This window comes from Neodiprion lecontei, chromosome 4 (assembly GCF_021901455.1).
Source record: "Neodiprion lecontei isolate iyNeoLeco1 chromosome 4, iyNeoLeco1.1, whole genome shotgun sequence".
Lineage (NCBI taxonomy): Eukaryota > Metazoa > Arthropoda > Insecta > Hymenoptera > Diprionidae > Neodiprion > Neodiprion lecontei.
Genome location: NC_060263.1, coordinates 4,902,750 through 4,918,197, shown reverse-complemented (window position 1 = coordinate 4,918,197; position 15,448 = coordinate 4,902,750). Strand labels below are relative to the sequence as shown.

At 44.4% G+C, this 15,448-nt stretch overlaps 1 long non-coding RNA gene across 1 annotated transcript in view; it reads right to left on the bottom strand.

Annotated features, from left to right (window-relative positions):
- The window catches only part of LOC124294146, a 162,878-nt gene that overhangs the window by 40,869 nt on the left and 106,561 nt on the right, over nt 1-15,448 (bottom strand). The window lies entirely within an intron of this gene.

Here is a 15,448-nt window from a genome sequence, read left to right as displayed (position 1 = left end):
TCGGGAGGAAATCTAATTTCTTTCGCTAACATGATGCAATTTTGATCTCGGTCTAGAACGCGGAAAGCTTTTATCCCCAAGGCAAATAAGTCTTCGATGTTTCTAGCCATCTGCAGCGGTACTGATAAGTTCGAAAATTAAATTCCGTCTCCCTCCCTCTGTACTCCTCATCTCTTTTTCTCCTGCTTCGTTTCGTATTTTTTTTTTTGTTTTCTTTTTTTTTTGTTTCTGTGTTTTTTTTCTTTTTCCTTCATCATAGCAAATTAGATTCCGTCTCAGACTAAAAATCTATAAATGAAAAACAACAATAAGCGGAAGGGTAATAAAAAAGAAAGAAATGGAATAAAGATCTTCACTCGGGGAAAATTAGAATCAGAAATTAAAGGGAAATATGAAAGAGCTCGGGAGAAGCTGCATTGAATCCGTCGGGTGATTCGTATTTCCCAGTTTGTATTCCGTTTGATTAAACCGGAGGACTTTTATCCGAATCCTGCGCCTGATGAAAATCCGTCCGAAGTTAAACGCACGTACGTCAACGCCGATGCAGACGTGCAGCGATCCCTGAGGGGCTCTCAGAGAAAATCGTGAATGAATCAGAACCTACCCACATACACGTACCGCAGTTTCGAGGGTCTGTTTATACACGGTCTGCTCCATTGTCGGTATAATCATCGCAATCTAGAGTTTTCATTAGCCCCGTTAAATAGCAGGTATCAAATATCACTCATTCATACGTCAGTCAAGAAGAATCTGCGCGGTGGTTCGATATCGGTTTCATAATTCATTCCTAACCCCAGTCCCCAAAAATTTTTCAACGCTTAATTAGGGTATTAATTTACTCGGTATAAAAAATATAGATTTCAAGTAAAATTGTTACAACGCTTCTTCGCCACAACAGCATACCTACGTATTACGCATACCTAATTATGCTTGCGAACTTTTCTCTACCGGGATCAATTCCTCAGGCATCAGAATTGTCTAGGATAATACGGAGGATGATCACGCTGCAAAATTGAAAAAAAAAATAAATAAAATAGACAAAATAAAATTCCGTCTGGCGATCTACGGTTGCAATCGCTGCAGGTATAATTAACGGAACGCGAACACCGAGCTGAACCATGCGCTGCAATATTAAATTCGTGACAAATACCTCGGCTCGGAGCTTGTACGGTTTTTTTTTTTTTTAAACAAAATTACTTTTCCACCGGTGCCGCGTGGCCTGTGTAAATTCCGCCTCCTATGTATATGGATTCGCGATTATTAATAGAAGGTCGTTAGCGTGACAAATCGCGTGTCAACTCGACGTGTCACCGTCCTGTCTAAAGCCTCGCTAACCCTGCTCCAGGCTGACTTGCTGCCCTGTCTGATGACGCGGGACACTTTGCGTATTTAAAAAAGATTTGCATCGTTCAATTACGACGGGGTGAAAAATTATTGTTTAAATAATTTCTTTGAAAACAAAAAAAAAAAAAAAATAACAACAGCCCAATTTTCAACGGACGCACACGGATATGTTTTGCAAAATGTGAAACGAATCTAAAAAAATGTATCAATCCTGAGGTCGAAATGTCAACGATCAATGTTCTCGCTACTTCTATTCAACAGGATTAGAATTTTCGTCTTGACTTGCGACTGAATAATCCACCTGTTTAATCTCAGACTAAGAATAGAATGTCAACGCAGACGGCTGATTGATATTTAATCATACAACTACAGAAGTTCAACCGCACTTCCGTATTTGCACATCCCGTGTTATATGCTTTGTCTTATTGTCTCTCGATTCGACGCAGAAATTTGTCGCCGGAAAATGGACGAGAATTTGCGATGTCGCATTGAAAACCATAACCCTCAAACAGCGGATGGGTAAAAATGTGTCAACCAAATCAAGCATGACGAACATGTATCGTGACTTTGAAATCACTAGGCGACATGCATTTCTTATTAACGTATGAGATTGAAAATATTTTTGAGAATGGATTTGAAAGAAGGATGTTTTCATTTCGCATCTTCTGTTTTTGAATTGTTCAATCCTAATACATATTTCTACAACTTGGATTGGTATCGAAGATTCAGGAAGAAAATATTTCTGAAAACGATGATCTGATACCTCTTTTAAATTGTATAATTGGAATTTTCTCTGATTAATGTCACGCGATCGAGCCGATCGCTCGAGTATCCAAGAAAACCTTTTCCCTTATCGCGTATGGAATATGACGCTAAATGATTTTCGGATTTGGGCTTAATTGCAGGCGTCATATCACGGTGAACAGCCACCCCTGAGCGGTGACTGCAGGAGGTAAAAAGTCGTTTGGAGTGATGAAGTCAGGTTCACACGGACGAAAGCAAACACGCAGACAGACGCGCTCACGCATGGGAGAGATGTGTATTCAGTGATGGCGCGATCCTGGGTACAGGACGATATTAAACGTCGCCTTTGTTCGGAAAAAGGGTTCATTTTTCATCGCTGGCCTACCTACGCGTAGGTTAATCATTTTTAAAGGACCAGCCGGCTGTCCGTCATGCTAACGTCCTTATATTAAATAGCTGACGTGCGAGTGAAACAGGGAATTAAATTTAAGAGGGTCAGCCAGCGGGGGCTGCGTTCGACTGTAATAATGAAACGCTACTTGCCGAGGGTCCATCCGTTGTTCCCAGAAATATCTCTCCCTCTATATCTTGTTATGTGCAAATAATGCGAGATCTTGTCACACGAGAAAGGTTAAAAAATTACCGAATCAATCACCGTCGCAAGAAAAACTATCGTCGAAAAAAAAAAAAAAAAAAAAAAAAAAACAGTCAAAAAACACCAGCTTCAAACACAAAAGGACACATTTTATGCAACCCTTATTTTTAGAGTGATAAAAACCGGAATCACTGCTCGGAGAAAAATTTGATTCTTAATAGTTACTAAAAAGTTCTATTAATATGTGTATCTTTTTAATGAAGGTTTAAAAATTGACGGAGTTGGGAAAAAAAAGTGGTACAAGTAACTGTAATCTCATGGAAAAAAATCCCAAGGTGAGCTTCGGTGTAAATTCGCACCCTCAATTTTTTCCTTATGGGAATCTGGCATAATCTATGAGTTGAGGGTACGAATTTATACCCAAGTTGGTTTTTTTTCCGTAAGAATACAGTATAATAATATAATTGGCAGTACCAAAGTTTCTAATCTTTGCAATTTTAAATCATAACATTTTATCAGTTAAATGTAAGGCATTAAGATGCATTAACCATTGCAGCAGTATTAAATTATCGAAATAGTTGGAAAAAAAAATATTGTACGAGTGATGATAATGTAAAATAATATCCAGTAACGGATGCTAGATTTTATAACCACAATTACTAACACAATTCTCAATTTGCAACCACAACCGGTAATTTCTCTGAGTGACAGATTTTCATCAGGGAGTCGATCGTTTGGGGATTTCAATAAACTACCTAAAAACCAAAACCATTGAAAAAAAAAAAAAAAAAACGCTTGAATGATTTCCCACGGCGGACGTATCGCGATTGCTTTACGTTTTTTTCTTTTTTTTTCCTTTTTAGTTCACTTTCATCTCGTTATTCGAATCGAGTTGCCCCCCACCTCCCCCCCTTCTCGCCCTTTGGCGGAATCATTTATCGTCGTCGTATTATGAATGTCAGCCATTACTTTTCATCAGGTTCGGGTTTGGCCGTGTAGCAGATGAGCGTAGAGGATGGCATCCCCGTTAATACAGAACCACGACAAACCCTTTTTGTGTGACCATTACAACTACGCGACACCCCGGCCCCCTTCAAAAAACCTGTAGTAAAATATTCGCCGAGTGGATTTGGATACCGAGCATCAAGCCCGAAACGTGCTTTCCGTTATTTATATTTTTCCCTCGCGTTGCGTAGCGAGGCATTCCTATGCGCTCAGGCGGCACCCCATCCGAGAGGCTTGTCAAGAGATACGAGCCTGAAATACTGCCGACAAATTTGCGGATCCATCCTCTCGAGTCGGTCATGTTCCGCGATCACCGCGAAAATTCGACACCTCGCATATCGCGCGATTTTCTTTGTCTGTTTGTGCTTTACATGTGTACACGTATCCCGCGGGTAAAACTCGACACGCATATCAAATTTCACGTCGCAATAAAGCCGCGCGTGGGAAAATGTAGAAAAAGACAAAAAAAAAAAAAACAAACAAAGATTGCAGACCGCGTAGTTACCTAAGCAGGAACATGAACCGATTGCACATGGTATTTACGCAAGTTATAAACAAAAGTTAATAAACTGTTTACGTAACGACCCAAGCGCACAACGGCGAACAATTAGGCGGTTCATTAGGCATTGCGTTTTTAGAATGTCGCTAAGATATGGAACGGTTTTTTTATTATTCAATTTTCATACGACGGTAAGGAAAGCTATCTTTTCATTTCGTACGATTCAATCGGTATTCACGGTCGAGAAACTCCACACAGTTATATAAAACGATCCAATCGTCACCGTAAGTCGATATTTACGTGAGCGCGGCTGATGTCGAGGATAAAGATAATCTCTTCGTCATTAATTATTTTCCCCCAGTTGTGAGTCAAGCGCATGAAAGTGATGTCTGTTCAAAGTTTGCAACGTATATATACCGCAAGAAAAAAATGTGAGACACCCTTTATACGAGCTTGCGTTATACGCACCCGTGATTTTGCCTCGTCGCGTCAGCTTACAGAAATCGCATTTTCGTCAAAACTCCAATCACCATACATTCGGAGAAAGAGGGATGAAAAGAGAAAGAGAGAGCGAAGGGCGGGTGGGGGGGGGGGGGGGGGGGGAATAACTGCAGAGACCTGTCGTGAACACGAACATATTTTTTATTCAACACTTTTTCTCTCTCTCTGTCTCTCTGTCTCTCTGTCTCTCTCTCTCTCCCTCTCTTCCTCCCTTCATCCACCGACGCCTTGTTAATTTGATCCTTTTATTCATCGTTGACATATTTTTCCGAAGGGCTGGGGGAGGGCCAAGATTCGCGAACGAAAACATTTGTTTTTTGTATCCATTTTCTCGATCCACTGCAGATCGTTGCGAAATTTTTATTTCGTTTTTCATTGACTTGCAGGATTCTCGTCTTGTCATTTCGCGAAACGTTTGCCGGCATAAACGAAAAAGATCCCGGTGCTTTTTTTACGATCGAAAGATCGCGCCTCGTGTTGGCGCAATATCTCACACCGCCTAATAGAAGCGTTATGATGTTTCCAGAGGATCACATAAGATAAATACTCGCTAGGGCCAAATAAGCCCCATAACGGACAGGGGATCTGGGATTACGGCATAAATACTGCCCGTCGAGGATATAACACGTACCACGGTACCAAATATCGTCAAATATCGCGATCGCTTCTCGTGCTTTTTATAAACCCCGCGTACAAACAAGCCCTTTAAAAGAATTGAAATTGCCCTTTCCCCGTCAAACTCGATGTGTAATATAAAAAGAGATCCGTTCTAAATTTTCACTATGGAGATTTAAGGGGTGCAGGAGAAACGACAACTTTATCCCGTGACTGCGAAATACGAGTATTGGAAAAAGGAGAATATGAGAATAAAGAAAAAGAAAATTACCCAATTTCTGTCACCAGAACTTATTAATATATTATAAGATTATCAATAGTCGGCAGCGTGGTAATTTTCATATCAAAGTATTTTGAGTATTATAACTCAGGGATCTCTAATCTTGGTATTCGTTATACACCGAACAATTCAAAAAGCGAATGACAAATCCCCAAAAAAAGATCACCGAGAAACATTAACGCAGGTACAGAATGTTGTAGGGTTGTAAAGTAGGCCGAAGTTTGTAGCTCGCTTTGTCTCGAGGGTAACGGGACTTGAGACAAGCCCGCAGTAATATGGATGTAAAGACTGTAACCGGGCGACGCTCATCCCTATATATATATATATATATATAAAGAGAGAGAAAGAGAGAGAGTTGTGGTTCACCGCCAACTTGACTGTTCGGCTTGGGTAATTCAAGAGCGCAGGGTGAAAAAGAAGAACGAGAAAAGTTTTTAGATGAAAAAAATCCTCCTGGAACGTTTTGCTCGAAAATAGACAGACCGAATGGAAGGAAACGGGGGCGTTCGGGCACGTCGTAAATACACGCTATACATCCACCATCTCTGATGGTGCACCGTAACGGGGCAGCAAGGGAGGGACCCGAGACGCGAAGCCACAAGGGATACAGCTTTAACTCGGCGCCTGGTTCTCCAAGTTCGATATTCCCTGGTCTCCGCCACATCGACCCTCTACAATGTTCCCTGGAGCCTTGGTCGGCTCCAAGAACCAGTAATCGCGATTACCGCATCGACGGTTCGATTCGGATTTTCCCAATTTTTAACCATCGGTCGGTATAAGTCGGTGAAAATGTCGAGCTGGGTGTTTGCTCCGGGAGGAAAAAGACGCGCTGAATTCCAAGTACACGTCCCGTATTTGTGCAGAAGTTTTTCTTCTCGTATTCCGATGCTGCTGAAAAAGCACTTGGCAGTGACATTGCTGGTTTCCTGCCGCTCTCGGTCAGGGTTGGAAAGCTTCGGTCGTGGGGGAGGGGGTAAGTGATGCGAAGGTCCCGGTGGCCGAGTAATTACCCCAACCTCCAGGGCTGACTAGACCCAGCAACAACCCCAGCCCAGTTGGATGACTGCCCAGCAGTTAACGTCACCGGCAGAACTCGATTCCAGACAGAGACGAGAAGGTTGTCAACCCGCCACGTCGACGATCCCCTTCAGACAGTCTCGGCAGCATCCCAAAGACGGTGAAAGCTTTCGCGCGAAACGGAGCTTTCAAATGCCTTTGGGACGAGTGCGGATTGGCCGCAAACTCGTTAGGCCATCGGACTCTCTTCGCGTTGATGGTAAATTAACGGCAAACGATGAAAGGGTGGAAAACATCGTCTCTCCCACGGCGTGAATATTCTCGATTTTGACCAACTTTTACACGGAGAGCCCCTGCAAGCGTAACCACCGAATTGCGAACAACTGCGACGTGCTTGTGTGCGTGCCGCTTTTCTCCTTCGGACCCGCGATTCTGTTTCAATTAAAGTAAAGTAAAACTCTCGGCAGCCATCAGCCGGACTACCGTGCTTTCATTTTATTCTACAAGGGAATTATTCTTTTTAATTGATACAGCGCGGGTCCTTTTTCTTCCTCCGTACAATACAGGTTCGGAATGAAAATTGTTATATCCTCTAGAAATTACACCGCGTACTCGGTTTCTGTCTTTCGGTCCTTTTGCCACGTTCGCTCTACGTCTTTGGTTCCATGGAAAAGAAAGTAAATTGCTAATTTTACGCGCGTAGTATTAATAAGAAGGATAGGAAGGGCGGCGAGGCGATCCCGCGTTATTTTCCCCATGAAGCGGCGCAGCCCGCAGGATCGATAAATTCGCGTATTAGTTATAATGAGATAGCCGGGGTAAACGCCAAATACAATCATCTTAGTACCGAATTACTGGAAATTAATTAAGCAGTTGCGGAGGGTCGGGGAGAAAAGGAGACCTGCGAAGAAGGGGTGACTATAGCGGCGCAGCAGAAGACAGGGCCAAGGGTGGCCGGGGGAGGACTTGGCTAACTAGAGGCCTTTGAATATTACTCGCTCAACTCAGCAGATCTGTAAACCAATCAGTGACGCCTCACCGATACGAAGCCTAAGTCGGCCTAACTGGATTGCTTGACTAACTGCTTACTTGATTACTTGTTAGTTAGACTAGCGAAGGAGTCTGTAACTGTATACCTTGCTCGCAGCTAGTTAACGACGGTTCGACCATCCCTCCGAAACCATCGAGACGATTCTCCTATTCCATTGCAAAAATTCCCTATTACGTTCCACGGATGGCGGTGTTGAGCCATTGACATAAATTTACCAGTCTGAACCACAATGGAATTGTTTTTATGGTCGATTCGGCGATTCAATATCGGATATAGAGATATAACGTCATCGGACAGTCTTAGACTTATATCATCATCGATCAATGATGCGAGATTGACGTCAGATAGCGTTATATCGTCGTCAAGTATAGTGTTAGATTGTCGCTAAATATACACAGAAGTCCACACCGTACGTTTAAAAGATTTGGGTTGTAGTGAAGAATTTCGGATGAAAGTCGTCTGGGTGGTTAAGCTTTGAATATAGGTGGGTAAAAAAACCGCGGGGGTTTGCGATGGAAGGAGAGTCGTAAAATAAAATAAAAAAACGCTTGAAAAAATACACAAAAAAAAAAAAAAACAACACGATTGACAAATATTGTCACAGAGATATTAATAACCCCCGTACGAGGTGAAATAAAAAACCGTAAGCAAATTGAGACTCGATTCGGGGAGTAAAGTCTACTAAATTTCACCCCTAACACGTCCAATCTAGACCAGCATCATATTTTTTGCAATTCCCAACGGAGTAGGAGGCGAGGCGAGGCGACGCGAGGCAGTCCATCGCGGTCCATCGTGAACGAGATATTTGATACCAGCTAGCCTCACCAAACACCGAGCGGGACACTGATTGTGTGCTTTGTCTTGATGTCCGCGGGCAAACTATAGGCCTAATTAACCGGACGAGTCTAATTAAAATTTGGACAGTATTTTCACAGCGATTTCGCGTCGCACCATCGCGGACAGATGGCAACCCCGTGTTACACTCTCTCTCTCTCTCTCTCTCTCTCTCTCTCTTTCACTCTCTCTCTCTCTCACTCTCTATTTGGCCATGCCTGGTCAGTTGTTCGACGCGAGCTGCGGGTTTGACTATCATTCCTGTCCACAAACACGACTCCCAAACCTCTGCCAATAAAGAGAATGTTTCGATGTTTGGTGACACTTAATTATTTCACGATACCGCGCATGTATCTATACGTGGGATATACATGCGGCCGGCAGCCTTTGTCGCACACCGCATTTCGGTCTTTGTGTTATTTTATACACCAGCATTGTCCGCCGGGGGTGAATCGGAGCTTTTCGCGATAATAACCCGTCCCTCGATCCAATGTTTTCACTTTGGAGATGAAAAATAAAAACACTTTTTTTATAGATTTGGATCTCTCGTGTCGGCGGGTCCGTCTGTTTGTCTCTCGAAATGCAAGGATCAAGTTTCAAAAAGTAAAACAAATAAAGGAATTTGTTTCGGGCAAGGTTTCACGACTGCGGACTGTCTGGGTCGAAGAGCTTTTAGAATACGGCTTTAGGGTTAAAAAAAATGACCATTTTCATGATTAGAATAAATGTTGGATAGGAAAAGAGAGAGAGAGAGAAGAAAACAAATACCCGGTACGTTCTCACAATACTCACATCAAAATTCATCCCGCGTCTTAATTTTACCGTGAAAACTCGACGAGCCTGCTGCACCACCCTTCGAAGGTTCAAAACCTGTTGCCTTAGCTCGGATTGCTACCCCTGATTTAATGCCACTCGTTTATTCTATGAGGGACTACTGCACCTCCGAGGATTTCGCTCAGAAGTAATTCGATCGGGTCCCACTGAACTTGGTGACACGTGATACAGATGTTAAGAATCGAAGAAACACGACTGTGACAAGACGTACTTTTAATGGGCGAAAAATTTGAAAATTTTTGCAAACCATGATATGGTTTTGAAGCATGACAATACTGCAGTGTTCCGTCGTCAATTAGTTTGATAATTGTCAGTGAAATAAGTTTATATCTAGTGTAAAATAACTCCAGGTAACGATCGAGAAATCTTTTAAACAAAATAACAGACGAGTTTCACAGACTTGGAAAATTTACTATATTATTTAGCAATAAATTTTTGAATCAAATTTCGCCGCGCTAATGAACAATCGGCTTCATCTGAAACTTGGATGAAAAACAAAGAGAACGATGTAATTGGCACGTTACGAGCTACAGGTTGATTCAGTTGACTCGAACAGATCGGAGAGTTGAATACTTCAAATATTTATTCTTGCGCCGCATAACAAGCAAAGAAGCAGATGGTTTATACTGCTTCAACGAAGATTTCCAACAACACTCTGGATTCATGTGCGACTCCGCAATCGCAATTTCAAACTGGTAAAAAAAAAAAAAAAAACATTTACTTTACTGACAAAGAATCGGATAAATTAATGTCAACAAGAATTTGCAGTGTCTCAGTATATTTTTTCAGCCGAATGAGGTAATGGGAATTCAAACAGCCGTATCGTATTCACGGATGATCGAACGTACCGTCGATATTTCAAAAACACGTGTACTACAATGTTTGTACAGTGGGTAACGTCGTTAATACCGATCACGTGATTTTTCTCCACCTCATACACTTAATATATACGTCGAGTGCCCAACATTCGTTGGGAGAAAATATTACAAACTAATATTTGTCTTCGGGCAACCCTCCGTCGTACGGTCTGCACGGAGGGATATTCTCGCGACTAGCAGGCGTTGCCGGTAACCTGATTACCCCGGGACGTGATTTATTAAAAGGCTGATATTGCCTCCATAAACATTATCTACAGCCTAAGCACATCCCGATGCACCGGTACGAATACTCAATATAACCAGCTCACAACCTAAGTGATTTTCAATTTGATCGTAACGCCCACCGGCAGTATCGCGCTATCGATCATTCGTTCCGCTGCGCTTGCAAGCTCCGTTCCTCGACTGGATATCGATGACGGATTTGAAAAAAATGCAAGAGGAGAAACGGTGGAATTGATCAGCGCTAATCGACGAGGGGTAGCGAAACGCTTTGGCGCCTGTCAGACAGGCGAAACTGCGAGGAAACTTGCTCACATATCCATGGTCTCATGGTCTTCGGACTCGGGGTGAACTGGTCCGCGTAAACCGAGGTTCAACGCCCATTGTCCCGAACTTTCGAACAGTTAAAATGCAACAATCGCGAGCAATTTGGGGCACAATGAATAAGGTGCGATGACGCCTGGGTGACCACATTGTAAACCGGGGTGCAGACAGGGGTGAAAGACGATTTGCATGGTTACCGGTCCGGCTCCGCAACGAGTCTGCGAAGCACCGAGAGAGAGAGCGAGGAAAAGGGATAGAGAGAGAGAGCTCGTTTCGCTCCGCCGGTGAATCCACCTTGTGTGGTACTCGTACATACGTACGTACATGCTGTCGCACACCTAATTGGAAAATTGTTATTATTCCGTTGCGGACCTTGTTTAAATGGGCTGTACGTTCAACTAGAGCTATGCAGCAGGTCGTCGTCGCGACTGCCCGGCGTTGCGATAAATGCTCCTTGTTAACCCCGTGTCTGCGGTCCCGAAGGGTCGACCTCTGTTACCATTCCCTCGAAAAAATGGGGAGACGGTAAAAAAAAAGGAACCCGAAATTGGTCGCGGCAGGTAGGGCAGGTAATTTTGTACCGAGGAGGGTCAACGCTACCCTGCGGATCAGGATTTTATCACGGTCTAGATCCTCGTTCGTTCGCTCATATGCGAACGCGTTCTCTTGGGTGAAAATTGACGGAAACTGATCGACGGTGACGTGTGCGGAAGACTCTAAGCCGTCATTTTAAAAACAGTGACCATGCATCGAGTTAAATCCGCGGAGCATCCGAGCCGTAAATATTTTCGTTCCAGTCGAACGGATTGGGGAGAAGCTTTTTAACGAGTGTTTTTTAAGAGGGAGGAGCTTTTCATTCCGTCGAATACAGTGTATGATTCGTTGGTGGCATCACGGCGAGCGGGTTTTGCGAGGGTTGCAGGATTTGTTACGCTCGAATGAGAGAGTGGCAATTTAGAATTTCTTCTATCGGCTATTGAAAACTGTCATGGGAACTCATAACCCTTTGAGCTTCGAATTCTCGTGTTATCGCGTCCCGACGGGTCTGCCTTCCTCCTCTCTCTCTCTCTCTCTCTCTCTCTCTCTCTCTCTCTCTCTCTCTCTCTCTCTCTCTCTCTCTCTCTCTCTCGTCAATGCGCGGATAATCCCCATTCGGGTATCGCGCGGCGAGACAATGCCCGGCTTACACTTCATACCTTCTCTATTCCTCGTTCATCTCCTTTGTGCGTACTACGTATATAATCTCCGGTAAACGTAACAGGAGTTTAAACATCCACTCAGCGTAGACGTCACACGTTTTATCGTGTCCTTGAACCAGGCTGCAAAACGTTCGCCTCAAGTTGACACCCTTACAATCAATCTCCTCCAAGTGTATACAGGGAAAGAAATGCACTACGTGTTATAAGATACAGAGAAATGTATCGTCCTTTGTCAAGGACCTTGATTTCAAGACCAGAGAAGTGCTGTTCTCGATGGACGATGTCCGTCGAATTCTCGAAACACCAATCGAAGTAAGACTAACGGTGAAATTGGGTCCAGAAGAACGTTGGTTTAAAATGGTAGGTAATGTCGTTTCATCGATAAAATCTCCGGCAAGCCGACACGCTGTGACTCCGATCAGATCAGATAAACTCTGTTCTGCACCTATCCACCGACCTCCTGGCATATTGATAACAGCACGTGCCGTTATTGAGTTGGCAAACTTGTACAATAGAAGAGCCAGAGAGACGAAGGTTTGGCTCAAGCCCGAATCCATATTCCATCGAGGCGGTGGGGTTCTGGTGCATGCATAGAGAGGCGGAGTAATGCCCGTGTACGGCTAGACGCTAATCATATCCGTTACTCGCCCTTTGTTCAAGGGTGGAGAGAACGAGGACCTCGCTACGATATTGAATGAGAAGTCGATCGATACGGATACGCCAACGCCTAGTGCTCGCAATACCGAAAAACCTGAATCAAACTGACGAACTTCGTTCGCGAACGAAGATTCCGAAGTGAAAATTCTGCATCCATTCTACACCGTGCGAGTAGTGTAGCGGCGGAAGAACGTCAAGAACGACTTCGAACACCACGTCGAAAGCAATGGCGGACTGCAGTGACCACCAGGGATTATACAGAGCATGAATAATAATCATCAAGTATTCAAAGTACGCGATACTTTCGACGGATCTCCATTTCGCACGTGGCTTGGGGGCGCGAGCGCCGTTGGTCGAAACGATGATGTGTTATTATTATACCCCGAAGCCCCGGGCGACCAGATGTAGAAGCAACTGATTGCCGCCGTGCCCATCTGCATACGCGCTTATAATGCGCGGTTGTAAATTCATTCCAACAAAAATCAAGCTGACTCCCCTTTTTTCATACCGATATCAGGGTTGTCCGTACGTTTATGCAATATATGCGTGACGTACTACAGAGTTAAATATCGTTTTTGTGTGTTACTACCTTCTTCAGGGCTCCTTCCAGCAAGGTCCGACGTCCCGTGGCGAGACTCCGTTTCGAATTCCAGCATCCAATTGTCACCGCACCCTTACCTCGACTACAGGCTTGTTACTTTCTGAACCCATGCGTTTATCATCGAGTGGTTACCGTTCGTCACGGTGTATTAACTTCGCACAAAAGAGACGCGTGAACAGCTGAATAGTTTTTCCGATTGACTTGAGGATCAGCACTGCCGCGGAAACGAACCGGCGAGAAATCACTCGAACAACACCGTTACGAGGGCAGTGAGAGGCTTGCAGGGTACAAGTATTGGGGCACTAATAAGGCACTCGTCGGACAAGTCGAGGAGAAGAGGATTCCGGGATTCACGGGGGAAATCGTCCCGAACAAATTTCATATTTATTATTATCATTATTATTATTATTATTATTATTATTATTGTTGTATTTTATAGTCTTATTTTCCGACAGGGCGCACGCTGTCCACTCGAGTCTTCACAAAGGGCTCCACCGACACTCCGAGAGGTATAAATAATGATCATTTTTCGGTACAATCCCACTCGAGTTTTGTTACCGGCGCGAAGTACCCTCGAAAATATGGAATGGAATGGAATGGAATGAAATGATCTTCCCTTGGTTCTCCGTACACACACCGGTTTCGTGGATCTTTTCATTTGCGGCAGGCGAGTGCTGCTACCGCCTTCAGAACGAATGAACGAACGAATAACCCGCCGCCCGATTCAGCCCAGCTGCAGATGTCGAAGGATTAAAACAGGCTTTGGTTTGGGGTTTGCTTTGCCCTTCTATGCTTTGCTCCGCTTTGCTTTGCTTTGCTTTACCGTCAAATTTTTGCCCGGTAAAAAGTCCCTGCCGTACATACGTAGATCCATCCACCCATCCTTCCTTCTTTCCTTCGCTGCAGGGTTGCCCTTTTGAGCCGTTCATATCCTTTCCGCGAACCCTTGTACGCCAGAAAGAGAGACAGAGAGAGAGGCTGCTCAATAGAGAGGGTATTCTCTCGCATGAATACCGAACGGGCGCACGAGGTCACAGGTCAGAGGCGGGAGTTTACCAAAAGAGATATTCATCCCCGAAACCTTTTGTTTCTTTTCTCTTCATCCTCTTCACGTCAGCTTTCAACACGGTTAAAGCCGTTGAAAAGACGCGCATCGCAAATATCACGCGCGCGAAAAAATATTCTCCGAATTAGCCTTTCCAATTCTGCAAAAAGCACTTGTACAGCCAACCATAGCTGTAGTCGCACGATCAAAACACTTGCATCGTTAACCAGCCGTCAGGTACACCTTATTCCGTACTTTGTCCCGCGTCTCTGTCCGATGTTGATACTCCAGTAACGCTACGACTCGTACCGTGTTTGAGAAATCGATCGGTGACACTGACAATGAGTTTACTCCGTAGTTTCACGGACGAGGTGCGACGGAATACTGACTTCGGTTTTCGCTCGATCGAAATTCACGGATACCTTAACGATCGTTTCTCCGCTTTCGCTCCAAGCCTGGATTCGAAGTCCGTTCACGTTTCTGGAGCATCGGTGGTTGAGCAAGTCGAATTGGCTCAGATGTGCCAAAGACGATGTTACGATTGATTTCATGAGTATCGAAAAGCTGTCCATGTTTTTTCCCTGTATCCGTGTACACGTTTCCCTCGAGATGTGGTTAAATCAGGGGTGCCTATTCCCGCTAATTGAATATTCATACGCTACACGAGTACCTATATTTACATTTTAGTAAATTATCATATCAGCCTTCCGCGGATCCGTGTTTGCGGTCCGGGGTTGGATGGGTGTGCAGGTCGGAACTTATACTTGAGGTTGTTAAATCTGTTAGGATTGCCCCGCGATGCGAACGAACTGAGCCGAGCGAAGCGTGCATGCAGCTAGCGGCTGTGGCTATACGAGTACGGGCAGAAGACGGAAATACGTACATCGTACCGATGCCTATCCGCGCGGCATGTATGCAGAAGTAACATGTAGGTGGGGGTGGTCGGGTATCTGCCTACTTAATGCAATGTTTGCCGTTTCCTCCGTTTCCCTAAGCCTCCACGTATGATTTTAGGAAAAGGTTACCGTTCGCGGGACGCGATCCGCACCCCCGGAAAGCGGAGCAACACAAACACGAAACTTCACCCCCTGGGGGGTTTTCGCCACTGTTGCAACCCCGGAAGACAATCGTTGCGGATATATTCTTCTCGACTATCGTAGCTTCTTTCAGGCCGAATTTTCGACCGGCCCTTGACCACGTGATGCC